The following is a 27,591-nucleotide window of genomic DNA, read 5'->3' on the forward strand; positions in this document are numbered from 1 at the left end:
AGAGGCACCCTGGGAGATCCAGGGACAGGAGGACTTCAAACTGAAATGTGAGAAAATAGAGTTTACAACTCTATTAGCACATTAAGGGCTTCATAGCAGCCCACTGCATAAATGCTCCACAGTATTTCAGGGTATTTGCTAATATTTGGATGTTTGGCAGATACTTAGTTTGTTTATTGGTCTTCCTCTGGTGAACAAAACATCCATGAATGTCCTTGCAGCTAAATCCCCTGTAACTTCTTTTGTGTACATTGGGTACTTTGGCTGACTTGCTAAGGGTGAGGTTTGGGTCTGCTGTAGTTCTCCCAGCCACCATATCTGGCTCTGGCCTGACTGCCTGGCTTCCTGTCCCACTTGTTAGCTGGGCACTTCTGAGCAGCTTCCTGAATCTTCCCCTGATTTTCTCATCCCTAAAACAGGGCAATAATAGTAGCTGCATTTTAGGGCTATCGTAAGGAGTCAATGTAGGTGCTCAGAGCTGGGCTGATAAATGGGAAGGCTATGTTATGTGCATGTGAGCTATGGTGGTGGTGGTACCACGTTGGAGTGAGGGAGGGGTCCTGCTTTCTCTGCCCCTGTCTGTGCACAGCAGTGACTCTGGAAGGAAGCTCTGGATACCAGCAGCCAAGCAGCTACGATTTGAAGCTGGAGACTCACTTTGTCATCATGGATCCAACTTCAGTCTGTCTCCCACATTGTCACCAGAAATTTCCTACCACGTTGGTCTGGATGTGTTTTTCTACTCATGGCTCCTCCCTGACTTCCCACCCTGCATGAGAATGAACTGTAAATTCCTTCCACACTGGACAAGGATGGAAGGCCCTTTAGAACTTGGCCCCAGCCCCAAAAAACACCCCCACCTTACCCTGTCCCATATACGCTATGCTGTTCTGTGGAGGGAAAGACTCTGAGGGGAGGCTTCCTGTGGGAGGTGATGGTTGAACTTGGCCATTATTCCTGGGCCTTTGAGGAATGAATAGGAGTTTTCCAGGTGGAGAAAGGAAGAAGGGCTATCCTACCTGCTGAACCAGCACATACAAAGATGTAGCTGGATGTTTGGGGTGATGTCAGTAGATCAGGCATGGGGTATTGGGATGGGGCTGGGTAGTCAGTTTATTGAGAAGGTTGCAGCTGTGAGCTGGATCGGAAGGAGCTGCAGTTGCTGGGTTGCAGAATTGGGGCATGGTTCCTACACGCAGTGGACCCTCCATGCCAGGGCTCTTGAAATCATGCTGTTTCCCTGCCTACCTTTTCATTAGCACCTTTCTCTAAGCTGCAATTCACCTCTCCGTTCATCTTCTATTTCTAGTATTTAAAGGGCTGTAAACAGCTGACAAACTCCTTGCTCAGTTGCTAAGGACACAGAAGGCTTCCCTTCAATTATTTAGCTCGTCGCGAAACTGGGGCTTTGGAAGGCGACCAGTCTCTCTTTGCGCTCTTTGTGGTAAATCCCTTCTGGGAATGCAGATGCGACATCTTGGAGGGCTTTTCTAGCAAAAGGTTTTGCTGTGAAAGCGACCGAGTTATTAAAATAACTTCGTGGGCTAAAAACATGCAAGCAGAGGGTGGAGACTTAGGAGCAGCTTCCCCAAACGCAGCCTTGGCACTTTCACTGATTTGCTTCTCTTCCTCACCCACCTGGTTTCCTGCCTGGCTCTGCATCTGCCCTCCTCTCCCTCCAGGGTGGCCATCTCTCTGAATGAAGCTTTTATCAGCTCTGGGGAATACCAGCTGCTGCCTCCCACCGGGGGTGGTGGATGTCGGCCATGTCAGTCAGAGATGGAGAAGAGATGGGCCGTGGATTGTCCCTTGGGTTCAGCAGCCAGTATTTAGCAAGCACTTGCTGTGACTTAGCATGCATGTGTGCATGCTGTGGAGCTGGTGGTAAAGAATCCACCTGCCAATGCAGGAGACGCAAGAGACTCAGGTTCGATCCTGGCTTGCAAAGATCCCCCGGAGAAGGAAATGGCAACCCACTCCAGTATTTTTGCCTGGGAAATCCCATGGACGGAGGAGACTGGTGGCCCCCAGTCCATGGTGTCGCCAAGAGTCGAACATGACTGAGTAACTGATCACGCATGCATGCATGCATTCTGTATGCAGGACATGAGGCCAGACTCGGTGAAAAGAGATGGAATCCAGACTTTCAGAGCTAAAGAGGCCTCAGGAGGGAGTGGTCGTTTCATTGAGTATTTCTCCGTGGGGCACACATGGCTCTGTAGGTATGAGAGCAGATTTTAGGTAGCACTTGGGTATTTTTTTTTAAGATTGTTTTTTTTGGCGTGGACCATTTTAAAAGTCTTTATTGGCTTTGTTACAGTATTTCTTCTGCTGTATGTTTTGGCCAAGAGGCAGGTAGGATCCCAGCTCCCCAACCAGGGATTGAACCTGCACCCCCTGTATTGGAAGGGGAAGTCTTAACCACCTGGCTGCCAGGGGAGTCCTGACATTTTATTTTAGTAGCAATTATTTTTGTGTGTATAAGAGAAAATATACCTAGCCCATCAAGCTTGTGATTTTGTGGATATTATTGCTTAGAATCAAACTGAAGCAGGGTTATGTTTTTAAAATGTCAGTCATTTTAAAGAAAAATATTAAGCAGTTAAAGGGAAGTTGCAAAGGGGCATGAGGGAATTTTGGCAGAGGTTTCCCCAAATATTCTCTATCTCAATTGCAAAAGGCCTCTGAGGCATCCACTTAAAGTTTATTTTTAAAAAGTAATACACGTTGTATGTGTTTTATGCAAAAATTACAGCAGCTGCAACTGGACGACTTGAAACAATGTCCAGCCCAAATGTGCATTTTTCAAAGGATGAAATTGAGGCCTAGAGAAAGGCGATTCATGGCCCAAGGTCACAGAGCACTTTGAAGGAAGTTTAAGACTCTTTGTGGCCCCATGGACTGTAGCCCACCAGGCTCCTCTGTCTGTGGAATTCTCCAAGAAAGAATACCGGAGTGGGTTGCCATCTCCAGGGGATCTTCCCAATCTTGGAATCGAACCCAGGTCTCCCTGCCTTGCAGGCAGATTCTTAACTGTCTGAGCCACCAGAGGCCTATGAGGGAAGAATGGGAATCAAAACCCAGGGCTGATGGCGTTCAGCTCAGAGGCTCCCTTTCTCACCCCAGATCCACCCTGCCTCCAAGGCCTGTGTTAACAGGGGGCTGGAGTGTAGCAGGGTCCGGAGTCGAGGCTGCTCTGGTGGGGGAATCTGAGTGCTGGGGACGTGGGGCAGGTGTCTGGGCCAGGTGCACAACTTTCTGGGTGGGGCTGGAGTTTGAGACCTGGTGGCTGGATTTGCCTGCTTATTTGTCAAGGGCGGCGGGAGTGGTGGATGTGCCTGGGTGTGGCTGGTTACAGCAAAACAGATGGTCCTCAGATGAGCAGGTCGGTGGTGTGGGTTATTAGAGTTGCTTAGGAATACCCACTTCTTGGAGAAGATTCTGAAGACATCCCCGTGGCAAGAGTGAAGGTCAAAGAACCAGAGTTTAGATTAACTTGGGAGTTAAAGCGTCACGTAAACACTCTCAAGTCTCAGATGTTATGGCTCTCTCTTGTTGACCTCCTGCGTTTTGAGGTCTGACCCAGCTTGTCTGGTGTTTGGTGTTATCTTTTCATTCATGGCCCACAGAGCAGCTGTGAGATTCCTCAGCAGGTTGGAGGGAGGGTGGGTGCGGGGGGCAGGGCGGGGCGCACTGAGAGCAGAGGCTCCAGGCTCAGGTAATGCAGCTTTCACCAAAGAGGATGAAAGTCAGGCTTGGATAAGTTGTGTGTGTGCTTAGTCACTCAGCCGTGTCCAACTCTGTGTGACCCCATGGACTGTAGCCTGCCAGGCTCCTCTGTCTGTGGGATTCTCCAGGCGAAAATACTGGAGTGGGTTGCCATTTCTTCCTCAAGGGGATCTTCCCGACCCAGGGATGGAACCCACGGCTCTCGTGTCTCTTGCATTGCAAGCAGATTCTTTACGCTCTGAGCCATCAGGCTGAGGATAGTTCATCAGAGCAGCTGTGGGGGGTCATGGTCAGAATTCAAAGAAATTTGGCTTTTTTTGCTGCCCTGTAGGGCACTGTCTGCTGGTTATTTGGTTCTATTCCAGCTCCCACTCTTCCTTCCTCCTTCCCTCCCTTCCTCTCTAAAGTGGTTCATGGCGTATCAGCCAGACTGGCGAGGTCTGTAATGGGTACCGTGTCCTCACAGTAACGTCAGCTCGTGTTTGTGAGGGTGTGTCAGGTGCCCAGTGCTGTGTTAAGCTTTTACATATATTATTCCATTTACTTCTCACAACAACAGTGAGAGCTGGGTATGGTGATTTAAGAATCCCATCTTCCAGGTGTGCGTCCCCTTGAGTTTGCCGAAGGACCGCCTGCTTCAGGTGGAGAACTGGGTGTCTTCTGTCTGGAGACATGCCCCGCTAAAACAGAGGAACACGAGACTGGGGTGTAGACAAACAGGAACCTGTCACTGTTCCCTAACTGTTGCAGTCTAGGGAGCTGGTTTTAGAGACTGGCATTTTCAAAGGTGCTTTGCAACGATTTTGCTTCTTATCAGCAGCATCAAGGCCATTTTCTGGGGCCCAGATGGAGCCTGTCAGGTTTCAGGGAGGAAGCCAGGCAGACGCTGATCCAGGCGCTGCCGGCTCCCTGGGTTATTCATCACCAGAGAGAGGCCGTTTCGGGGAACACTGCTCAGAAGCCAGGAGTAGAAGCATGTGTCTATTCCTGGACGTGGAAACCACTCAGTTCAGCAAGTGGACCATGTCTCTGCTGCGTCAGGCGCTGGGCAGGGCCCGGGAGATGCAGAGGTGGATGAGCGCACATGCTGCCCTTGAAGTTCAGGGCACGACAGTCAAGGTTTAGGTGGACCAAACCCTGATGGATGGATGCGGCTTCCCAGCCCGTGATCTTGGGCGGGCTACTTCACTTCTCTGAGTCAGTTTCCCCTTCTCTGAAATGGGGGGTGGGGTGGGGAGAATGAGAGCATCTCTTTCAAAGAATTATGGTGATCACTGCTTGGGAGCTGCTCCTCTCTCTCTCTCTAGAATGTTCGGTGCTGTAGAAGCAGGGTGGGGGACCCTCGCCATCTCAGTCACTTTTTTACCTCCAGAGCTTGGCATACAGAAAACTTTGTGGTGTGTTTATTGAAAGAATGAATGTGATTATGGCCTTGGAGTGTTTGGCATTTAGGCAAGTGGAGACCTGGGAAGACGGGGTGTATTCGAGACAAACAGGATTCTGAATGGAGGGGGCAGAGTTGCAGGAGTTGGGAGACCCGAGGCCTGGGTGGGGGGTGAGGAGAGCAGCCTGACTGGAGAACAGGTTTCTGTAGGGAGAGTTCAGAGTGGAGTGGGATAGATCAACTGGGTTGCACTGCAGCTCTTGACCACCAGCTGGATACTCTCTGAGGTTCTGAGTCGGTCTTTTGAGCCTGAGGAAGAGATGTTTGGGCTTCCCAGGCGACTCAGTGGTAAAGAATCCACCTGTCAATGTAGGAGACGCAGGTCAGAGTCTCAGGGTCAGAAGATCTCCTGGGGAAGAGACAGGCTTCCCACTCCAGTATTCTTGCCTAGAGAATTCCATGGACAGAGGAGCCTGGCAGGTTACAGCTCATGGGGTCACAAAGAGTCGAACATGACTGAGCGAGTAGCACACACACACAGACAAGAGATGTTTGGACTCCCCAGGTGGCTCAGTGTAAAGAATCCACCTGTCAGAGTGAGAGATGTGGGTTCGATCCCTAGGTTGGAAAGACCCCTGGAGGAGCAAATGGAAACCCACTCCAGTATTCTTGCCTAGGAAATCCCATGGATAGAGGAGCCTGACGGGCAACAGTCCATGGGGTCAGACATGATTTAGTGACTGACAGCAACAAGAGGTGTGTATCCTCATCTTTGCCAGGCCTGGTGGCAAATGGAGGCCTGCTCCGTGCTGGTTGGGAGCTGAGAGGCACAGCCTCGCCCCGTCCCCTGAGCTTACAGCCTGGTCAGGAGAAAAAGAACTTGATATCACTTGGACTTTGTGAGCAGATATATAAATATTGAATTTTAAGTTAGGTGTTTTTTTTTTTTTTTTGCCATATTGTTTTCATTTGGAGGAGAGATGAAATGAACTTTCCTTCCATCCTGAGCAGGTAGGATACAAACAGGGCTTTGCAGTCAGTTCTGGTTTCAGATCCTGGACTCAGCGTTTCTTACCTGGGTGGCCTTGGGCCGTGTCACAATTTCATGGAAACGCTCTTCTCCCATCTGTAAAGTGAAACAGAAGACTTGAGGGTCAAGTGGGATGGCCCCACAGAGCCGGACCTGGACCAAGTGCCCGTTCACTGCTGGTCCTTTCTCTTCTGGGAAGAAAAGCTGCAAAGACACCATGTGTTGGGGAGAGGATGGGATTGTAAATTAATTTTGTTTTCTTTTCTGAACCCTTCACTTTTTTTTCTTTGATTAGCATGATTTTGCTTTTGTAATTAAGAATATGACTTACAAAGAAAAGCCCCAACAAGCAGTCTGCTCAGTTGGGTCTTTGCCTGTGCAGACTGGCCCTGTGCCCAGTGGTGGCAGGTGTGGGACTCAGGAGGCCCCATGCCCATGGTGCCGCTCCAAAGCTTTGAAACTTCCCGGGCAGCCAGAGAAAGGAAGACACTTGGCTGGACCCTGGTACCTTTGCAAACCTTCCCTAGTGGTTCAGTGGTAAAGAATTTGCCTGCCGTGCAGGAGACCAGGGTTCAAACCCTGGGTCAGGAAGATCCCCTGGAGGAGGAAACGGCAATGCATTCCAGTATTCTTGCCTGGAAAATCCCATGGATGGAGGAGCTTGGGGGGCTGCAGTCCGTGGGGCTGCAAACAGTTGGGCACGACTGAATGAATGATCATGCACGCATCTTTGCAAAACCGTGTGTTCACATGCCTTGACTGCAGTCCAGGAGCAGAAGCTTGAAAGCCCTCATTTGCTTACGAAGAAACAAATGCAAAGTGGCACCAGTCTTCTGCTCCAGAAACATCTGCTGGCGTGAGCCAGTGCTGGGGACAGTAAGTCAGTCGGCTGCATGGAGTATCTCGTCAGGAAACACACCGGCCCTGACACACCGTGGCCATCACGTCATCGCACTCCACTCCAGCCTGCATTCAACTTGGAATATGCCATAGAGTTCAGGTAGCATGGACGTGTTACCCAACCCACAGCAGTTCCAGAAAGCTGTTCTGCGATGGAAATCCTGCCTGACCTGTCTTGCTGTCACTCACTATTCTCTGAGCTCCTCCTCTGCCTACACACACTGTGGTCGATCTGGAGCACATAGTTGACCTGACCAGGTCGTAGCACCTAAGGAGTGGATGTTCAGAGGAGGTCAGCTCTGCGAGGGCAGGGATTTCTGTCTGTTTCATGGTCTCAGTGCTGAGAACCTCGTCCTTCTCAGTAGAGACTCAATAATCCTTTGTCGACCAGACGAATAATTACGTGGGAACAAGTGGTAGCTGATACCAGCCCGGCATGGCCAGAGCAGCCCTGTCAGAAGGAAGCACAGGAGGTGTGGGTGCCCTGAAGCAGATTATGGAAGCTTCTAGGGGAGGAGACTTGTGAGCTCAGGAGAAGATAGTGTCCAGACTGAGAACAGGACCCCTGGTCAGAGGTAGGCACGGAGGCAGAAGCCACACCCGGTGGGACCTAGGAGCTTTGGGGTGAACTGCGTGGAAAGGTGGGCATATGAAGAGCTAACCACGTGGCATCAGAGGAAGTGGAGGCAGGTGGGTCTTGACCGTTGGGGTTAGGCTGAACCCCAGACCTGGAGGACCCTGTGAAGCCATCTAGGCAGAGGGGTGACGTGATGGGAACCTGGAGGACAGTTGGGGCCCCCAGAGCCTGGGGAGCAGACTAGACCCTCATTCAGAGACCAGCCGTCCTCAGCTGTCGGTTCACCATGGCGTTGCCCAAATGTTCTTTCACGTTTCTGTGACTGGCTCAAATATATTCTCTGTGGACAGCCAGTCCGTGTTTCTTTGTGACTTACTGATGTGTACTTTAAGAAAAAACAAACTCTAAATTAGGCCCCTTCAGTGAATGAGTTTTACGAGTTGATCCTTACAGAATCCCTACACCATTATTTAAGTAAAGTGTCATTTTCTCACATCACTTCTAGCTCATGTTGGGAAGAGCTCAGACCAGGGTTCAAATCCTGCTCCCTGTGATGTGCTGGCTGTGTGACCTGGGGTGGGGCGTGGGGGGCATTGCTGACCTTTCTGCGGTTCGGTGTCCTGAGCTGGGAGATAACGGGAGGTGAGGTGATAGTTATAAGGGATAATGCGTGGAGCGCGTCCACCGTGAGCCCCGCCCATAGCTGATGCATCTGATCCGATGGAGTCAGTGTGGCCTGTATTGATCAGACTTTTCTAATTAAAGTTGGCTTCAGGGGAGAGGTTACCCACTAACTGAAGGTCATTTCCTTCCCATGTACTGGACTGCCATGTGCACAGAGGGCAGCTGGGTCTAGTGGGCAGGGCCAGGCTTTGGCATGAATCAGTCCCGTGTTTGAATCCCTGTGCTGCCACGTATGAGCCATGTGATGTCTCTGGGCCTGAGTTTCTAGTTTCTTAGCCTAGGAACCGGGCACAGTGATAATTTCCATCACGTGAGTGTTGGGGCAGAGATGAGAAGTCCAAAGCTGAGAACTGGATGGGAGTCTTCTGATTCCAGGTCTTGCAACCTCCACCTTATTTACCTGGACTGGGTTTTTGAGATTACAGTTGTGTGTCTTTTAGATGTTCCATTTACGCTAATGCTTAAAAGCCAAGAATGACTGCTTGTAACAGTCAGCGCACAGATTTGTTAGTTCAGTTTTTACAAGTTACAGGGCGCCTAAGTTGAGCTTGTCCAACCTCCCTCCCTACATGAATTCTAGGTGTTACATCTGGGAGGAAGCATGCTTGCCGCTCCCGGGGCAGCCTGTGTCTTTCAGATGGGGTCAAGTGGGGATTCCCTTGTGGCTCAGCTGGTAAAGAATCCACCTGCAATGCAGGAGACCTGGGTTCGATCCCTGGGTTGGGAAGATCCCCTGGAGAAGGGAAAAGCTACCCACTCCAGTATCCTGGACTGGAGAATTCCGTGGACTGTATAGTCCATGGGGTCGCAAAGAGTCGGACACGACTGACTGACTTTCACTTTCCCTTTTTCACTTTCAAGTGTGAGAAGACCCTGGAGAAGCCTCCACTTCTGTGGATGTCCAGAGCAGAGCCTCAACCCTGGCACCCAAGCTGCACGTTGGAATCTCCTTGAAAGCTTAGAATAATGCCCATGTCTGTGCCCTACCCAGTCAGTCAGTCAGTCAGTCAGTCCTCAGTTGTGTCTGACTCTTTGTGACCCCATGGACTGCAACACTCCAGGGTTCCCTGTCCATCACCAACTCCCAGAGCTTGTTCAAACTCATATCCATTGTGCCAGTGATGACATCCAACCATCTCAACTTCTGATGTCCCCTTCTTCTCCTGCCTTCAATCTTTCCCAGCTTCGGGGTCTTTTCCAAGATCAGTTCAATCAGATTCTTTCCAGTGGGGCCCAGGGATGGGTATTTTTGAGTCCTGGGAGATTCTGATGTGCCAGGGACTCTGAGTGGGACCCACTGGGGCATGAGGGCTATGGGGGTCCAGTACAGGGACAAGACATGAGCTTCAGAGTCAAGCTGCCTGGTGCCTCCTCCCTCCAGCCATGTGACTGGGCGGGTCCCTCCACCTCTCTGACCCTCAAGTTCCTTATCAGTCAGATGAGGAAAACACCATTTGCAGAGGTGTGAGAGTGGAAGGAGATTCTGCATGGGAAGAGCCTGGCTTAGTGCCTGGGATGGAGCAGGCATTCGTGCTGTCGTGGCTACTTTTACAATTAATTGTTAGCAATCCTGCCAGTCCAGTGGGATGCACAGATACACTTGTGTCTTCTGGACAGTAACCGTTTTCTTAATTGTGTTTTCTTATGGTTCATGGCTAATATGTAGAAATGCAATTAATTGTTGTATACTAATCCTGGATCCTGCCACCTTGCTGAACGTGTGTGTTAGTTCTGAGAGTTTTGTGGGGAGATTTTTGTAGATTCCTTAGGATTTTCTATACAGAATTTCATGTCATTTGCAAGTAGGGGTGGTTTTAATTTTTCTTTTCCAATATGGATGCCTTTTATTTCTTTCTTCTGGCCTTATTGCCCTGGATAAATCTCTAGTACAGTGTTAAATAGAAGTGATGAGAATAGACATCCTTGACTTGTCCTTGAACTTAGAGGCAAAGCTTTTAGTCTTTCACCATTGAGTGTAATTTAGCCTGTGGGTTTTGGGTATGGTGGATGCTCTTTATTTGGTTGAGGAAGTTCCCTTCTGTTCTCAGCTTGTTGAGTGTTTTAATCATGACAGGGTGATTGTGCCACATGCCTTTTATGCATTGAGATGGTCATGAGGGTTTTGTCCTTTATTCTATTAATAGAGCTATTAAATGGATTCATTTGGATGTTACACCAACTTTGCTTTCTTGGGATTAATCTCACTTAGTCATGGTATATAGTTCTTATATGTTGCTGGGCTTATTTTTCTAATATTTTCTTGAAAAATTTTGCATCTATATTTATGAGGGATATTAATTTGTTGTAATGTTTTCTTGTGGAGCTTCCCTGGTGGCTCAGACAGTAATTTGCTTACAATATGGGAGACCCACATTTGATCCCTGGGTCAGGAAGATCCCCTGGAGAAGGGAATGGCCTGTTTTCTTGTAATGTTTTTGCCTGGTTTTGGTATCAGGGTAATGCTGTCCTCATATAATGAATTGGGAACTGTTCATTCCTCTTCTACTTTTTGGAAGAGTTTAGTATTGAAGTCGGAAATGGCAACCTACTCCACTGTTCTTGCCTGAAAAATCCCATGGACAGAGGAGCTTGGCGGGCTACAGTCCAGTGCATGACTGAGCATGCTCGCAAAGTATTGATTCTTCTTTAGTGTTGGGTAGAATTCACCCATGAAGCCATCTAGGCCTGGACTTGCTTTGTATCTAGGTATAAAGTATGTTTAATATATAATAGTTTTCTTCTTTATCATGGCATTACAGTTTTCCCTGATTTGGAAAGGAATGGCTAACATGGCTAGGGCTTTTTTATTGTTGTTGTTTAGTTGCTCAGTCATGTCCGACTCTTTGTGACCCTGTGGACTGTAGCCTGCCAGACTTCTCTGTCCAGAGCTTTAAAGGATAAATTTACATCAGATTTTCACCTTTTAGCACTTCCCTGATAGCTCAGAATATAAAGAATCTGCCTGTAATGGAAGAGACCTGTGTTTGATTTCTGGGTTGGAAAGATCCCCTGGAGAAGGGAATGGCTACCCACTGCAGTATTCTTGCCTGGAGAATCTCATGGCAGACTACAGTCCATGGGGTCACAAAGAGTTGGACACAGCTGAGTGACTGAGCATGCACGCATGCTTTATAAAAATGCATCGGCAGAAATAGTGGATTTTTTGCCCTAGTCAGACCTTTGCTGGCATCATGATAAAGTTCCTTCCTCTCGAGCCTGTCTACCCACACCAACCTCTGTCTGAGCCTGGGTCAGCATCTCCCCTGTAATCTAATGGGTGTGTGAAGTGATGCTGTGGTCCCGTGTTCCAGATGAGAAGACTGCGTGGAAGGGAAGGTACTGGCCCAGATCCATGAGTCAGTAAATAGCCAGGGAACAGGCTAGCCTGGCCCCACATCTGCAGGCTTTCTGTTGTCCTCTTATGCCTGGAAAGAGTCACTGTGAGAGTATTCTTTTTCTTCTCCATTTTAATAAAAAATAATAAATAATGCTTGCTGTTCCAGAGCAGCAAGCGTTAGAATCTTCTGGAGGGCGTGTTAAAACTCACATTGCTGGGTCCACCCCCAGTTTCTGATTCGGTAGGTCTGAGCTGGGGTCGAAGGCTTTTTATTCCTTCCAAGCTTCCTTCCAAGGACCACGCTTTGAGAACTACTTTTCTAGGGGAGGCATCCTAAGTTAATATTAAAAAATAAATTATCCTTTAGCCATAGGTGAAACTGCAAGAGGCTAAGTGGGACCTGGGGTGGATACAGCAAGCCTGCCTCTTGTCTTTGTTTTGGAGTATGAGGGGGCTGACCCCTGAGGGTCTCTGGTCACTCTGATCAGCCTGAGTTCAGAGAGGGCCCCAGAAGGAGTCTGTGGCAGCTGAACCTCGAGCCTTGGTGCTGGCAAAAGGAGGTTTCCCACTTCCAGATCCAAATTCAGATGGGAGGCCACAAAAACCCTAAGTCTGTTCAGAAAGCTTTCAGAACATATCCAAAGGCAAATAGAAACAGAATAATAAAGACTTAACATTTTCTGCAAACTCCACCAGGTGTCAGGGTGCTGTACAAAGTGCCTTACATGTGTTAATTCATCTAATCCTTTCAGGTGAGAGCTGTCACTGTCTGTACAAATGGGCCACTAAGGCTCAGAGAGGTTAAATAACTTGCCCACAGGCACCCAGCCAGACATGGCCAGAATGTGTGCTGGACCTGAGTCTCCCAGAGCCCCTAGATGTCATCAGGGTAGTTTTTCTCTTTATGTTGCTAGTGTGGACTCAGACAGGAGGCCACATGTGCACATGTGTATGTACGCGCGCGCGCACACACACACACACACACACAGACACACACACAGTGCTGGACTGAGGGAACCAGGATCCCAGGTTAACCTCTGTCACTTCCCACTGTGTCGTTTAACTTCTCCATCCTCAGTGTCCTGAGTGGTCACTGTACCTTCCACAGTATCACTTGTCACTTCATAGAAACTTTGCCCTGGGAGTATTTAGAAAAATGTGTCTCTTGGTGGTTTAGTCGTAGGTTAATCTCAGCCCCTGTAGATTGAATGCTGATTGTGGTCCATGCCCTGTGTTAGGAGCTTTCCATCGTCATCTCCTGAAACCCTCGTGTCAGAGTCCAGAAGCTGTGAACTTGACCCCTACGCCAGCTGCCTTCTAAGTCTGAGGGCAATGACTCTGGATATATTTTAAGAATTTGAGATTGGAATGCGGATAGCAATATTTTGCTATGTTAGTTTAAGAAATACCAATAATAGGAAATAAAATCAAAGTATACAACTTTTTAGTATCACCAAGTCTACCTGGAACTTTTATCAGTGCAATGCTCTGGCTGAAGTTGCAAAAAAAAGTCACGCCGAAAGCTCTAGACTCAGAAAAAGCAGAATCTGAGAAACTTCCTGAGAAATCTGTATGCAGTTCAAAAAGCAACAGTTAGAACTGAACATGGAACAACATACTGGTTCCAAATCGAGAAGGGAGTACATCAAGGCTGTATATTGTCACCCTGCTTATTTAGCTTATATGCAGAGTATATCATATGAAATGCCGGGCTGGGTGAAGCACAAGCTTTAATCAAGATTGCCAGGAGAAATATCAATAACCTCAGATAAGCAAATGACACCACCCTTATGGCAGAAAGGGAAGAAGATCTAAAGAGCCTCTTGATGAAAGTGAGAGAGGATAGTGAAAACGTTGGCTTAAAACTCAGTATTCAGAAAAGTAAGATCATGGCATCCAGTCCCATCACTTCATTGGCAAATAGACAGGGAAACAATGGAAACAGTGAGAACCTTTATTTTGGGGGGCTCCAAAATCACTGCAAATGGTGACTGCAGCCAGGAAATTAAAAGACACTTGCTTCTTGGAAGAAAAGCTATTACCAACCTAGAAAGCATATGAAAAAGTAGAGACTTTACTTTGCCAACAAAGGTCTATCTAATCAAAGCAATGATTTTTCCAGTAGTCATATATGGATGTGAGAGTTGGACTGTAAAGAAAGCTGAGCGCTGAAGAATTGATGCTTTTGAACTGTGGTGTTGAAGAAGACTCTTGAGAGTCCCTTGGACTGCAAGGAGATCCAACCAGTCCATCCTAAAGGAAATAAGTCCTGAATATTCACTGGAAGGACTGATGCTGAAGCTGAAACTCCGATACTTTGGCCACATGATGCGAAGAACTGACTCCTTGGAAAAGACCCTGATTCTGGGAATGATTGAAAGCAGGAGGAGAAGGGGACGACAGAGGATGAGATGGTTGAATGGTATCACCTATTCAATGGACATGAATTTGAGCAAGCTCTGGGAGTTGGTGATAGATAGGGAAGGCTGGTGCGCTGCAGTCCATGGTGTTGCAAAGAGTCAGACACAACTGAGCGATTAAAGTGAACCATTATGAAAACATAGGACTCCCATGTTGGGCTGGCTAACGTTGCTTGTGCATATCTAAATGGGTTCAAGCCCCCTGGAAAGTTAGCAAAGTTTGGCCACAGAACCCACTCCTGGGATGGGAATAATTCTAAATATTCACAAAGTGCCTGCAAAGGGAGGTTCAGGGCAGCTCCTCTCAACAAAGAAGCATCAGCAATAACTCGGTGTCCAAAAATCAGAATGGATACACTCTATGGTGCTGCCACTCTTCAGAGTCTCACACAAATGCTTATTTTATGATGTGAAGTGGTGAAGACAAGATAGAAAAGGATCAGTGGACACAAGTTTGAAAAATAAGTAAACAGTCAACTCTACATCTAGAAAAGCAAGGCAGACTGGGAGGAAGAAATCAAAATGCTGCCAGTGCTCAGGGTGGGTTTGGGGATAAGGAGAGGTTCCCTTGCTTCTTTCTCTGTGTTTTCCCACGTGCCTTAAGTGGAGTAGTATGCTCAGTCACAGTCGTGTCTGACTCTTTATGACCCCGTGGACCATAGCCCTCCAGGCTCCTCTGTCCAGGGGATTTTCAAGGCAAGAATACTGGAGTGGGTTGCCCTTTCCTCCTCTAGGGACTCTTCCCGGCCCAGGGATCAAACCCATGTCTCCTGTGTCTCCTGCATTAGCAGGTGAATTCTTTACCACTGCACCACCTGGGCATGCTTTTTTAAGTGGAGTAGACGGACTTTTAAAGTGAAGGGAAAAGCTGACCAGCACTGTTTCAAAGCCTAAACTACTCTAGATGCCTCGAGGGCTGGGTGTTCCCTCTCAGAGCCTGGAGCGGTTTCCCCATCAGGCAGGCCTCTCAGTGGTTGCCAAGGTCACCTAGAGCCATGATGGTCAATAGCAGTCCTCAGCATCCATGTCCCGGAAAACTTTCCATTCGGTGCACAAATAGCTCCCAGCAAGTTAAGAGGAAGGAGACTCGTGAAAAGCGGGACAGGACAGGGGACTTGCAGGCCAGGCACTGACCTTGTGGAAGGGTCATGAGGAACACGACCAGTATTTGTTCTGTGTGCTGTTGGAAAGGATTTAGAGTATATACCACGTTTGACCTGGGAGCCATTTCTCATTCCGTGTGGTGTGATTAGGATGGTTGAGACTGAGGCTGAGAGGGTTGATTTCTATGCAGGTTGATAAGAAGTCCAGGTGTCCCCAGGGAGAAAGGGGTCTGCGGTTCTCGAGGAGGAGGAAAGGAAAAACTTTTCTTTTTCCTCTACATTCCTTGGTCTCAGTCACATAAAACTGTTTTTATCTTTAAGCCCGGAACTGGTGATTACACAACAAACAACTCAGTTTAAACTCTGTACTATATCGGAGAAGGCAATGGCACCCCACTACAGTATTCTTGCCTGGAGAATCCCATGGAAGGAGGGGCCTGGTAGGCTACGGTCCGTGGGGTCGCAAAGAGTCGGACATGACTGAGCGACTTCACTTTCACTTTTCATTTTCATGCACTGGAGAAGGAAATGGCAATCCACTCCAGTGTTCTTGCCTGGAGAATCCCAGGGACAGGGGAGCCTGGTGGGCTGCCATCTATGGGGTCGCACAGAGTCGGACAGGACTGAGTAGCCGAAGGATTATATAACAACAGTGTATCCTGCTTGAAGACAGTTTCTCCTTCCTGAAAACCTTCTGGCTAATCCTGTTATCTTAAAATGTAAATTATGGGAGTGGGTCTAGTAAGATCTTTACAACCTCCAGACATTCTTTTGATTCATTGTAATACTTCAAGGAGATCCAACCAGTCCATTCTAGAGGAGATCAATCCTGGGTGTTCATTGGAAGGACTGATGCTAAAGCTGAAACTGCAGTACTTTGGCCACCTCATGCGACGAGTTGACTCACTGGAAAAGACTCTGATGCTGGGAGGGATTGGGGGCGGGAGGAGAAGGGGACGACAGAGAATGAGATGGCTGGATGGCATCACCGACTCTGTGGACATGAGTTTGAGTGAACTCCGGGAGTTGGTGATGGACAGGGAGGCCTGGCGTGCTATGATTCATGGGGTCGCAAAGAGTCGGACATGACTGAGCGACTGAACTGAATAACTAATTAAAAAGTATATAACTCCCTTGCTAACACTAGCGAGGCAGGCGGGGCACTCTTCCTGGCCCTTTCTGATGTCTATGTCAGAAGCTTTCTCTCTTTCATACTGTAATAAAACTTTATTACACAAAAGCTCTGTGCAGTCAAGCCTCGTCTCTGGCCCTGGATTGAATTCTTCGCCTCTGGAGGCCAAGAATCCCAGCGTCTTTCGTGGTTCAGCATCAACCTTTTGAGGTGGGGAGGCACCCTCCATTCAGGAATGTTCATCTCGCTGTGAGTGCCAGGCTCCATGCACACGCTGTGCTGGAATTACGGTTCCACACCTCCGGCTTCATCATGGCTCAGCTCTGGGCTCTTGGGAAAGTGCTTCACCCTCTCAAACCCTCAGTTTCTGATTCTGTGAAGGGTGGAGAAGATGGACACTGTTTTGGAGTGTCTGCTATAGCACAGGCACTGAAGTGCTTCTCACTGGTGCCCCGCCTAAAGTGTTTTCAGTTGACATTAATTATCTTGATTGCAGTTCTTATTTAATTATGTCTTTCTCAGTGCCCAAAGGATACCTTTCATCAGATCTGAGAAATGCTATTCTATCAAGTTGTCTGAGCACTTGTTTTTTTTAAAAGGGGAAGAGGTATGGCTGGTCATTGCCAACTCCTTTTAAGCTTACTACTTAATTTTATTTGTGGCTGCACTGGGTCTTCATTGCTGTATGTGGGCTTTCTCCAGTTGTGGTGAGTGGGGGGCTACTCTCTAGTAGAAGTGCACAGGCTTCTCATTGCAGAGCCGGGGCTCTAGGCGCAAGGGCTTCAGTAGTTGTGGCACAGAGGCTTAATTCCCCTGCCGCAGGTGGGATCTTACCAGACCAGGGGTCGAACCCATGTCCCCTACATTGGTAGGCAGATTTCCAGCCCCTGGATTACCAGGGAAGTCCACGTCTGAGCTTTTTTTTTTTTTTTTCTTTTAAAGAATTTGTTGTTTTATTGAAGGATAACTGCTTTATAGAATTTTGTTGTTTTCTGTCAGACCTCAACATGAATCAGCCATAGGTATACATATTTTTTAATCCCCTTTTTATATACAAGCATTGCATGTTCATGTGAAAAATTTGGAGGAGACGGACAAAGAGATTAAAAGTCACTGATTTCCCCGCAAAGTGACTGTCAAGTCCGTTCTCTTACCGCAGCAGGAGGACTTGTCTCTGACCCAGGAGTGGAGTCTGAGAAAGGCCAATCTGTACCCATGGAATAACCTTAAATTGACCCGGGGAGACTTGATGTCTGTCAGGCCCCGTGCTGATGCAGCAGGCCCTTGGTACACGCTCCAGCGATGCCCCTTGGTACAGTCTTTCAGGGGGCAGGGTGGGTGCTGCACCCCCACAGCTGAGCCGTCCACTCCGTGGGGGGAGGTGTGTGTGGAAGGCTGTCTGTCTCTCAACAAGCCCCTACCCCACAAAGAAAGGAGAGGAACAGCAGGGGACAACCTCAAAGTCCAGCTGAAGAACCATTGTTCACCTTTATCCTACTCCCGCCAGCCTTTTTCCCTGTGTGTACAACGTGGTTCCTTTAAACACTGGGACTGTAGTTTATATGCAGATACCATTACTTAGTAAATAGTCTGCATTACTTTCCTGCTGGCTGAAGGACCCACACGCTAGGCAGCTGAGATGACACAAGCTTACTGTCTCCCGGGTCTGGAGGCTGGAGTCTGCTCCCTCTGAGGCTGTGAGCAAGGATCTGTTCCAGGCCTCTCCCCAGCTCCTGGGGCTTTGCTGGCCCTTCTTGGTGTTCCTAGGCTTATAGCTCCATCCCCCCGATCTCTGCCTTTATCTTCACACGGTGTCCTTCCTGCGTGCCTGTCTTTCCAAATGTCGCCTTTCTACATGGCAACAGTCATACTGGATTAGGGCCCACCCTGATGACATCACTTTAACATGATTACTTTGTTAAAGACTTTTTTTTCCCAATAAGGTCACATTCTGAGATGCTGGGGGGTTAAGACTTCAACATCCAGATTTTTACAGGAGGGTGAGGAGTTTAACATACATCAAGAACATTTCTCAGTATCATGAAATGTTCTGATTTTGTGGTTTTCAAATGGTTTTGTACTTAGAGTGGAATTAACAATGAAATGTTGAAGTCCCTGTGACACCCTTAAACTCATGTTAAAGTTGGGGAGGGAGAAAGGTACCCAGGTTTCAGAGGAGTCCAGAGGTGAGTGGGGCTGGCCTCTACTGTAGCGTGTGTGTGTATGTGTGTGTATCTGCAGTGTGTGTATGTGTGGGTGAGTGTCAGAGTATTAATTATTAATAGTAACTGATGAAATGGTTAATAGTTAATAATTAATTGTCCCCACTGTTCCCAGAGGGGTGGGGAAATAAGTGATTTTTAATTTTATCTTTGTCTTCTTCACATTTTCCACAATGAACATGTAATACTTATTAACTATTTATACTCATTAATATTAATCACAATAAAAAATTAAATTGTGACTTAATTAACAAGTTAATGCAGCTCATGCTGTACTCACAACAACCCAGCCCCCTGAGGTGGGTGTTATTACTTTCCTCATTTTCCTTAGTGGAGAAACTGAAGCTCAGAGAGGGCAGGTAACCTGCTCAGTGACACACAGCTAATGAGGAATATAGCTCGCTCAGTCTGATGCCAGAGCCAGCCCTTGGGAACCCTCCACTCCACTGCCATCCTGAGGTTCTAGAAAGAGATGCTGTATTGGTGGAGTGTAGGTGAGGTAGAGTGAGGCAGGGTCTATTCGTAGTGAGCATGAACAATGTATTGGATTTTCTACTGTGTCACTGAACACTGCTCTGTCTTCTGCCTTCATTTTAACTCAGCTTTCTGGGGCACCCCCATTTCCATCTGTGTTCAGTTGCAACTCTGTCGGGTTCCTCTAAATAGGGGTGTGGACAGGGCAGTGGGTGCTGATGGCACGGCTGGAAGGTGAAGGAACTTTCTGGGTGCGATCAGGACCTGCTGCCCTGTGGGCTCCAATCAGATGACCACAGTGGAGGGGAAGCAGACCTGATTTGTTTGTTTTTTTCCCTGGGCTGGCCATTTCTTGGAAATCTAGATTCTTTAACTTAGTTTGGGAATTAACTAGTTTTAAACACCATCAAAAGGAAGAAAAACAAGCAAGAAAGGGGGAAAAGGTGGAGTGGCAATGGCAGGGGTCCTTTCTGGCTGTGTGAGCACGGGCAGAGGCTGAGACCCTCTGGGCTTGAGCTGTCTCGTGTACAAAGTGTTCCACACGAGCCTCCCTCTTGGGCTCACGAGGCTTGATGAGGTGACCCTGTGCCCACACTTAGCACATTCTCCTCGGTCCCTAATTGGTGCTTCCCTCATTCCCAGAGACTTCCCTGGTGGCTCAGACAGTAAAGTGTCTGCCTACAATGTGGGAGACCCAGGTTCAATTCCTGGGTCGGGAAGATCTCTTGGAGAAGGAAATGGCAACCCACTCCGGTATTCTTGCCTGGAGAATTCCACGGGCAGAGGAGCCTGGTAGACTGTAGTCCATGGGGTCGCAGAGTCAGACACGGCTGAGTGACTTCACTTTCTTTCTTTCTTTCATTCCCAGAAGAGATATTATCACTGGGATGCTGAAATAGGATATTTCAAAAGTACTTAAATATTCTAATGGTTATTTGGGTGTCAGTCAGTCAGTTCAGTCGCTCAGTCATGTCTAACTCTTTGCACCGCATGGACTGCAGCACACCAGTCTTCCCTGTCCATCACCAACTCCCGGAGCTTACTCAAACTCATGTCCATCGAGTCGGTGATGCCATCCAACCATCTCATCCTCTGTTGTCCCCTTCTCCTCCCACCTTCAATCTTTCCCAAGATCAAGGTCTTTTCCAATGAGTCAGTTCTTTGCATCAGATGGCCAAAGTATTGGAGTTTCAGCTTCAGCATCAGTCCTTCCAATGAATATTCAGGACTGATTTCCTTTAGGATGGACTGGTTGGATCTCCTTGCAGTCCAAGGGACTCTCAGGAGTCCTCTCCAACACCACAGTTCAAAAGCATCAATTCTTCAGCACTCAGCTTTCTTTATAGTCCAACTCTCACATCCATACGTGACTACTGGAAAAACCATAGCTTTGACTAGACAGACCCTTGTTGGTAAAGTAATGTCTCTGCTTTTTAATATGCTGTCTAGGTTTGTCATAGATTTTCTTCCGTCTTCTGCAGTCACCGTCTGCAGTGATTTTGGAGCCCCCCCTGCCAATATAAAGTCTCTTCCTGTTTCCATTGTTTCCCCATCTATTTGCCATGAAGTGATGGGACTAGATGCCATAATCTTTTGGTGAATGTTCTGAATTCATTTTGTGAATGTTGAGCTTTAAGCCAACTTTTCCACTCTCCTCTTTACTTTCATCAGAGGCTTTTAAGTTCTTCTTTGCTTTCTGCCATAAGGGTGGTATCATCTGCGTATCTGAGGTTGTTGATATTTCTCCCGGCAATCTTGATTCCAGCTTGTGCTTCATCCAGCCCAGCATTTCATATACTCTGCATATAAGTTAAATAAGTAGGGTGACAATATACAGCCTTGATGTACTCCTTTCCCGATTTGGGACCAGTCTGTTGTTCCATGTCCAGTTCTAACTGTTACTTCTTGACCTGCATACAGATTTCTCAGGAGGCAGGTGAGGTGGTCTGGTATTCCTATCTCTTGAAGAATTTTCCACAGTTAATTGTGTTCCACACAGTCAAAGGCTTTGGCATAGTCAATAAAGCAAAAGTAGATGTTTTTCTGGAACTCTCTAGCTTTTTCGATGATCCAGCAGATGTTGGCAATTTGATCTCTGGTTCCTCTGCCTTTTCTAAATCCAGCTTGAACATCTAGAAGTTCACAGTTCATGTGCTGTTGAAGTCTGGGTTGGAGAATTTTGAGCATTACTTTGCAAGTGTTTGAGATGAGTGCAGTTGTGTGGTAGTTTGAACATTCTTTGGCTTTGCCTTTCTTTGGGATTGAAATGAAAACTGACCTTTTCCAGTCTTGTGGCCACTGCTGAGTTTTCCAGATTTGCTGGCATATTGAATGCAGCACTTTCACAGCATCATCTTTTAGGATTTGAAATAGCTCAACTAGAATTCCATCACCTCCACTAGCTTTGTTTGTAGTGATGCTTCCTAAGGCCCACTTGACTTCACATTCCGGGATGAGTCATCACACCATCATTGTTATCTGGGTCATGAAGATCTTTTTTGTATAGCCACCTCTTCTTAATATCTTCTGCTTCTGTTAGGTCCCTACTGTTTCTGTCCTTTATCACGTTCATCTTTGCATGAAATGTTCCCTTGGTATCGCTAATTTTCTTGAAGCGATCTCTAGTCTTTCCCGTTTTATTGTTTTCCTCTATTTCTTTGCATTGATCACTGAGGATGCTTTCTTGTCTTTTGTTGTTATTCTTGGGAACTGTGCATTCAAATGGGTATATCTTTCCTTTTCTTTGCCTTTCACTTTTCTTCTTTTCTCAGCTACTTGTAAGGCCTCCTCAGACAATCATTTTGCCTTTCTGCATTTCTTTTTCTTGGGGATGGTCTTGATCCCTGCCTTCTATACAATGTCACGAACCTCCGTCCACAGTTCTTCGGGCACTCTGTCTATCAGATCTAATCCCTTGAATCTATTTCTCACTTCCACATATAATCGTAAGGGATTTGACTTAGGTCATACCTGAATGGTCTAGTGGTTTTCCCTACTTTCTTCAATTTAAATCTGAATTTGGCAATAAGGGGTTCATGATCTGAGCCACAGTCAGCTCCTGGTCTTGTTTTTGCTGACTGTATAGAGCTTCTCCATCTTTGGCTGCAAAGAATATAATCAGTCTCATTTCAGTATTGACCATCTGGGGATATCCATGTGTAGAGTCTTTTCTTGTGTTGTTGGAAGGGGATGTTTGCTATGACCAGTGCATTCTCTTGGCAAAACTCTGTCAGCCTTAGACCTGCTTTGTTTTGTACTCAAAGGCCAAATTTGCCTGTTACTCCAGGTAATTCTTGACTTCCTACTTTAGCATTCCAGACCCCTATAGTGAAGAGGACATCTTTTTTGGTTGTAGGTTCTAGAAGGTCTTGTAGGTCTTCATCAAACAGTTCGACTTCAGCTTTTTCAGCATTACTGGTTGGGGTATAGACTTGGATTACTGTGATATTGAACTGTTTTCCTTGGAAGCAAACAGATCATTCTGTTGTTTTTGAGACTGCACCCAAGTACTGCATTTTGGACTCTTGTTGACCATGATGGCTACTCCATTTCTTCTAAGGGATTCTTGCCCACAGTAGTAGATATAATGGTCATCTGGGTTAAATTCACCCGTTCTGTTTATTTGGGTGTAAACAGACTTAACTATGGATTCACAGGTACCTGCTGGAAGCCAGAACATTTCCATAAGTGCTGAAGGAGTGGTCCATTCACTATGCGATTCTCTGCCCCCCATTATTTCTTGATCCCCAAGACACCAGTCACTATAAGGGTGTTAGGTGATGATTTGAAAACATTTGCAAGCATTTTTGTGGCAGCCAGCAGTTCTACTGGGCAGTGCTTTGGGGAAGGACTTGGCTGTCAAACGTTTGGATTCAAATCCAGGCAGGCTATGGGTCTCAGATCCTCTCCTTCCATGTAAGATGGGGCCATAAATGACTTCCCAGAGGGTTTGTGAGGGTTTTAATGCAGTGAATATTAGGGGCACTAGAGTGTTTCACTCTGCATAGTGCTTTGTTCATGATGGCATTTTTATTAAGGATGGGCCAGGCTGTGTCTGGGAAGTTCCTCCATCCCTGGAGTGGGGTGGGTCAGCTCTGGTGACCTCCCACAGCTGGGGGATGGGGAGGAGTGGTTCCCGAGGAGGCTGAGCCACCCTGCCCAAGCCCCCAGACTCCAAACAGATGGGCCTGCGTCTTTCATCTCCCTCTGCCCAGGACCTGCTGTCTGGCCGGGGCCAGCTCAAGACTTTGCCTCCATCACCCAGCCCCCAGCTGGAAGCCACGTCTCTTGCCTCTGGGTCTCCCCAGAGGGTTATCCCTCATTATCATTTTCTGTTTGGGGCTGTGATCATTTATGGACACATCACCCCTTCCCTGCTGGACTTGAAGTTCTGGTAGGAGGGGGGATAAGATTTATCTTTCTACCCTTGGTCCATATGCGGTGTGCCTGAAGGAGGGCCCTGCAGTGTCACCTGTGTGCACGTGCAATCTCCTCTTTCACAGGCACTCACCAGCTGCCCCAAGGCAAACGCCAAGGTCTCGCTGCCGCAGAGTGCCTAGTCTGATGGTGGAGACGGTGCCAACGCAGTGCGGTCAGGGCTGTGAGGAAGAGAAGCCCAGGGGACTGTGGGTGTGAAGAGGAAGCCCCCTACCCATCGGCGGGGTAGGAAGTGGCGTCCACGGAAGGTCCCTGGGGGAAGTGATGCCCCCACTGAATTTTGAAGAAGATGGACAGGTGGAAAGGAGGGGGTGGGCATTTCAGGAGGAGAGTATCAGCGAGGTTTGTGAGGCCATGCTGCAGTAACAAAAGAACCCTGAAAGGTCAGTTCTAGGTCACCCATGCGCTGGGGCAGGTCCACTGGGGCTCTCCTCCAACAGTGATTCAGGGATCCAGCCCTCCCCGTCTGGTCAGGCCACCATCTCTACACATGACTTCTGAGGTCTGTGCAGCAGGAAGAGAGAGAAGAGGACGCCCATGGGCTCTTACGTGCCTTCGCACAGAAGGGAGAGAGGTCATTGCTGCTCACACATCATTGACCAGGCAGTCACGTGACCCTCACATGTTGTGGGGGAATCTGGGAAATGGAGGGAAGTGAATGGGGATTTGCTGAGCATGCAGGGACCCCACTTCCAGAGGTGCCAGGGCCTCAGAGAATGTGGTTCCAGCCCCAGAGCTTTAAGCTCTGCAAGAAACTCAATGAAGCTAACCCCCTCCCCCACCCATATTGAGTATTTATATCATGGTTGCAAAAGAGACCCATGGACAGAGCAAGAGTTCAGAAAGTAAAGGGAATCTGATTACAAAATACAAGGATTAATTTGTTTGTAGACTTTCAATACATTTTTTAAGGAGTTGGGAGTAATATTGGCCCCATCTCTCTCTTGCTCTCCCTCTCTCCCTCTCTCCCTCTCAAAACATAAATAAGCTTTTTCATATGGAAACAAAATCTTTGTATTTATGAGTCTCCTAGGCCTTACATAAGATGACAGATGGTTGCGTGGCATCACCGACTTAATGGACATGAGTTTTAGCAAGCTCCGGGAGTTGGTGATGGACAAGGAAGCCTGGTGTGCTGCAGTCCATGGGGTCACAAAGAGTCATACATGACTGAGGGACTGAACTGAACTGAAGCCTTACAAAGAAATTGTGAGCAGGGTTACAATCCCATTTATGGTGGGAGATGCTGGGGGTGAGATTTTCTCATAAAATATTCAGGAGCACACGCTGAGATTCCTAAATAGGTAACTTCAAGATTCTAATTGGCATGGGCTTTGTCTTTGTGATTTAATTTAGACCATCATTATGATTGCTGGTATTCTTTTGGGTCACGTTATTTTATAATGTGCTTTTTGAGTATCATTTTTATGATACGATTTTAATCTTATTGAATGTATTACAAAGAAATTTCTTTAATTCAAAAGGGGTGAGTTGTACCTTTTTGGTTGTAGCTTGGAGACTGGCAACATTGAGAGATTAACACTGGGTGTCAATCTGAGATTTCATTTCCTTTTGTTGACGATGGATGCATAGAAGTTGACTGGCTTTTCTCATGCAAGCTCTACAAGGTCAGTGTTTCCTTGTAGGTAGCCCATAGTTGGGTTTTGTATTTTGAGCTCTTCTAACAGTTTCTTTTAATTGATGTACTTAGACCATTGATTATTTTTTATTGAGGTATAATTGGCATGTAACATAATAGCTTTAGGCAGGCAACAAATGACACAATGTTTATATATATTGTAAATTGATCACCACAATAAATCTAGTCTTCATCTGTCACCAGGCAAATTTACAAAAATTATTGTTTTTGTGATGAGAACCCTAAGATCCATTCTATTAGCAACTTTAAAGTATGCAACACAATATTATTAACTATGCTAGCCATAGTCACCCTGCTGTATGTTATGTCCCTTAGACTACTGATGTTTGAAGCGATTATTGATATGGTTGGATTAATGTCTATCATATTTGTTATTGTTTTCTATTTTTGACCCTGCTCGTTTCTGTTTTTGTCTTCCCCTCTCTGCTTTCTCTGGTTTCAGTTGAGCATTGTATATGTTTCCATTTTTACCTTTGTTAGTATGTCAATTGTACCTCTTTAAAAAAATTATTTTTTAGTGGTTACCCTTGAGTTTGCAGTACCCATATGTAACTAACCCAAGTCTACTTTCAAATGGCACCATATTGCTTCATGTGTAGTGTAAGTACCTTATAATAAAGTAACCCTATTTAATTCTTATCCTTGCTCTGCTATGCATATGTTAGTCTTTTCCCTCTGGATTCTTTCAAGGTTTTTCTTTATCTTTGATTTTCTACAGCTTCACTATGATACACCTAGGTGTAGGTTTTGGGTCATTTATTCTGATTGGTGTTCTCTGAGCTTCCCAGATTTGTGATTGGAATCAGTAATTTTCAGAAATTCTCAGACATTATTGCTTCAGATATTTCTTCTGCTCCTTCTTCTCTTTTCCTGCATTATAAATATGGTATACCTTTTGCAATTATACCACAGTTATAGGGTATTCTGTTCTGTGTATTTCAGTGTTTGAAAAAATTTGCATTCAGTTTGGAAAGTTTGTACTGCTGTATCTTCAAACTCACTGATTCTGAGCCATGGCCTGTCTCCTAAGGAGCCCATCAAAGGTATTCTTCATCTCTGTTACAGTGTTTTTGATCTCCAGCGTTTTGGGTGCTTCTTTAGCATTTCCACCTCTGCAGACATTAGCCATCTAGTCTTGTGTGTTGTCTACTTTTTCCATTAGTGCCCTTCGCATATTGATCAGAGTTGTTTAAAGCCGCAGTCTGGCCATTCTGACGTCACTGCCATGCATTAGTCTGGTTCTGATGCTCGTTCTGTCTTTTCACACTGGTTTTTTTTTTTTTTTTTTTGCCTTTTAGTGTGCCCTGTCATTTTGTTGTTGTTATTGTTGTTGAAAGCTGGACAGGAAGTATTTGGGAAAAGGAACCTGAACTGGTTCCCACAAAGTTCTCAGTTCCTGGGTTACTGTTTTGGTAAGTTGTTTTTCTTTGTGTTTACCTATCGACAGCCATTTGCCCTATGATCTCAGTTCTCTGATGGATACAAGAAAAGTGACTGATTTTCCATTTGTTCAGCTTTTTTATTATATGAACGAGAGTGATGACTCCCAAGTTTCTTACACACCAGACCAGAAACTGGAAGTTTGATTTCATTGTTTCTGTGTTCTTCCTTCCTTCTTTCCCTTCCCCCCTCATACTTTTTTTTCCATCTTTCCTCCCTTCCTTCCTCCTATGGAGGACCCCTTCCACCCTTTTCCTCCCGCAAGACTTTGCCAAAGTGGCGACAGGGCAAATAACTGCAGTGTTACCTTACTATTCAGTTTCTCTGGTATTTTGGGGAGGTGGCACCCACGAGTTTAGATGTGCCCTCTGTGGGTCCCTGAGCATGAGTCTTGCTGTTCCAGAGTCTCCCAAATTCAGGGAGGCCTCCCTTCCCTGAACTTGGCTGCTCTTGACTTCTTTGGGACATATTAAGATGGACATGTTAGAACCAGGTGACAGAGGCTGTCCAAAGATTCCTAGGCCCTCCTATCCTTGTCGAAGTTGGTGTCCTTTGCTGTGAAGGCTGAACCATTCCCATGACCCTGACTTCTAAGGTGATCATGCTGATTCTGTGACCAGGGTGACAATGACGGGTGACAGGGGCAGGTGATTCTGCATCAAAAGGAAGGGGTGTTCTGACCTCCTGTTACTTTTCTAGGGATTGAAGAGTGGTGGTGCTTGGAGAAATTTCCCTCTAACGGTCTTTCGACCGTTTTAAGGTACAAAGGACAGGTCTCCTCCTCTGCATGTGGAAATGTGGAAAGCGTCAAGGAGTCTGAGAGGAGGGAGCTTTGGGCTGGAGAGGCCGTCAGCATCCCAGGGGCAGGGAGGGGAGGGCAGATACTCAGAGTCGTGGTCCCATGCCCAGCACAATGCCTGAATGTAGGAGGCAAGCCGTGAGCTTGTGCTGAGCAAATGAGGGAGTGACGTGTTCAACCTGCCCAGCCACTCTCAGCACCCAACATGGTTACCCAAGGGCAAGACCAAGGTCCTTGATGCTGTGAGCTTGTGATTTTGCTGG

General features: G+C 47.0%; 1 protein-coding gene across 4 annotated transcripts in view; it reads left to right on the forward strand.

The window, feature by feature from the left end:
- JAKMIP1 (janus kinase and microtubule interacting protein 1) overlaps window positions 1-27,591 on the forward strand; it is a 133,111-nt gene that overhangs the window by 46,510 nt on the left and 59,010 nt on the right. Inside the window, exons 1-2 of one of the 4 annotated variants that reach the window (XM_088836107.1) lie at window positions 26,044-26,132; window positions 26,388-26,501. The exons of the other annotated variants lie outside the window; for them this stretch is intronic. The gene's annotated coding sequence lies outside the window, so the exon portion shown is untranslated. Of the gene's footprint in view, window positions 1-26,043; window positions 26,133-26,387; window positions 26,502-27,591 lie in introns of those variants that run through there. 4 annotated transcript variants of the gene reach the window in all.

Source organism: Moschus berezovskii, chromosome 5, assembly GCF_049115385.1.
Source record: "Moschus berezovskii isolate FMDL1 chromosome 5, NW_MosBer_1.0, whole genome shotgun sequence".
NCBI lineage: Eukaryota > Metazoa > Chordata > Mammalia > Artiodactyla > Moschidae > Moschus > Moschus berezovskii.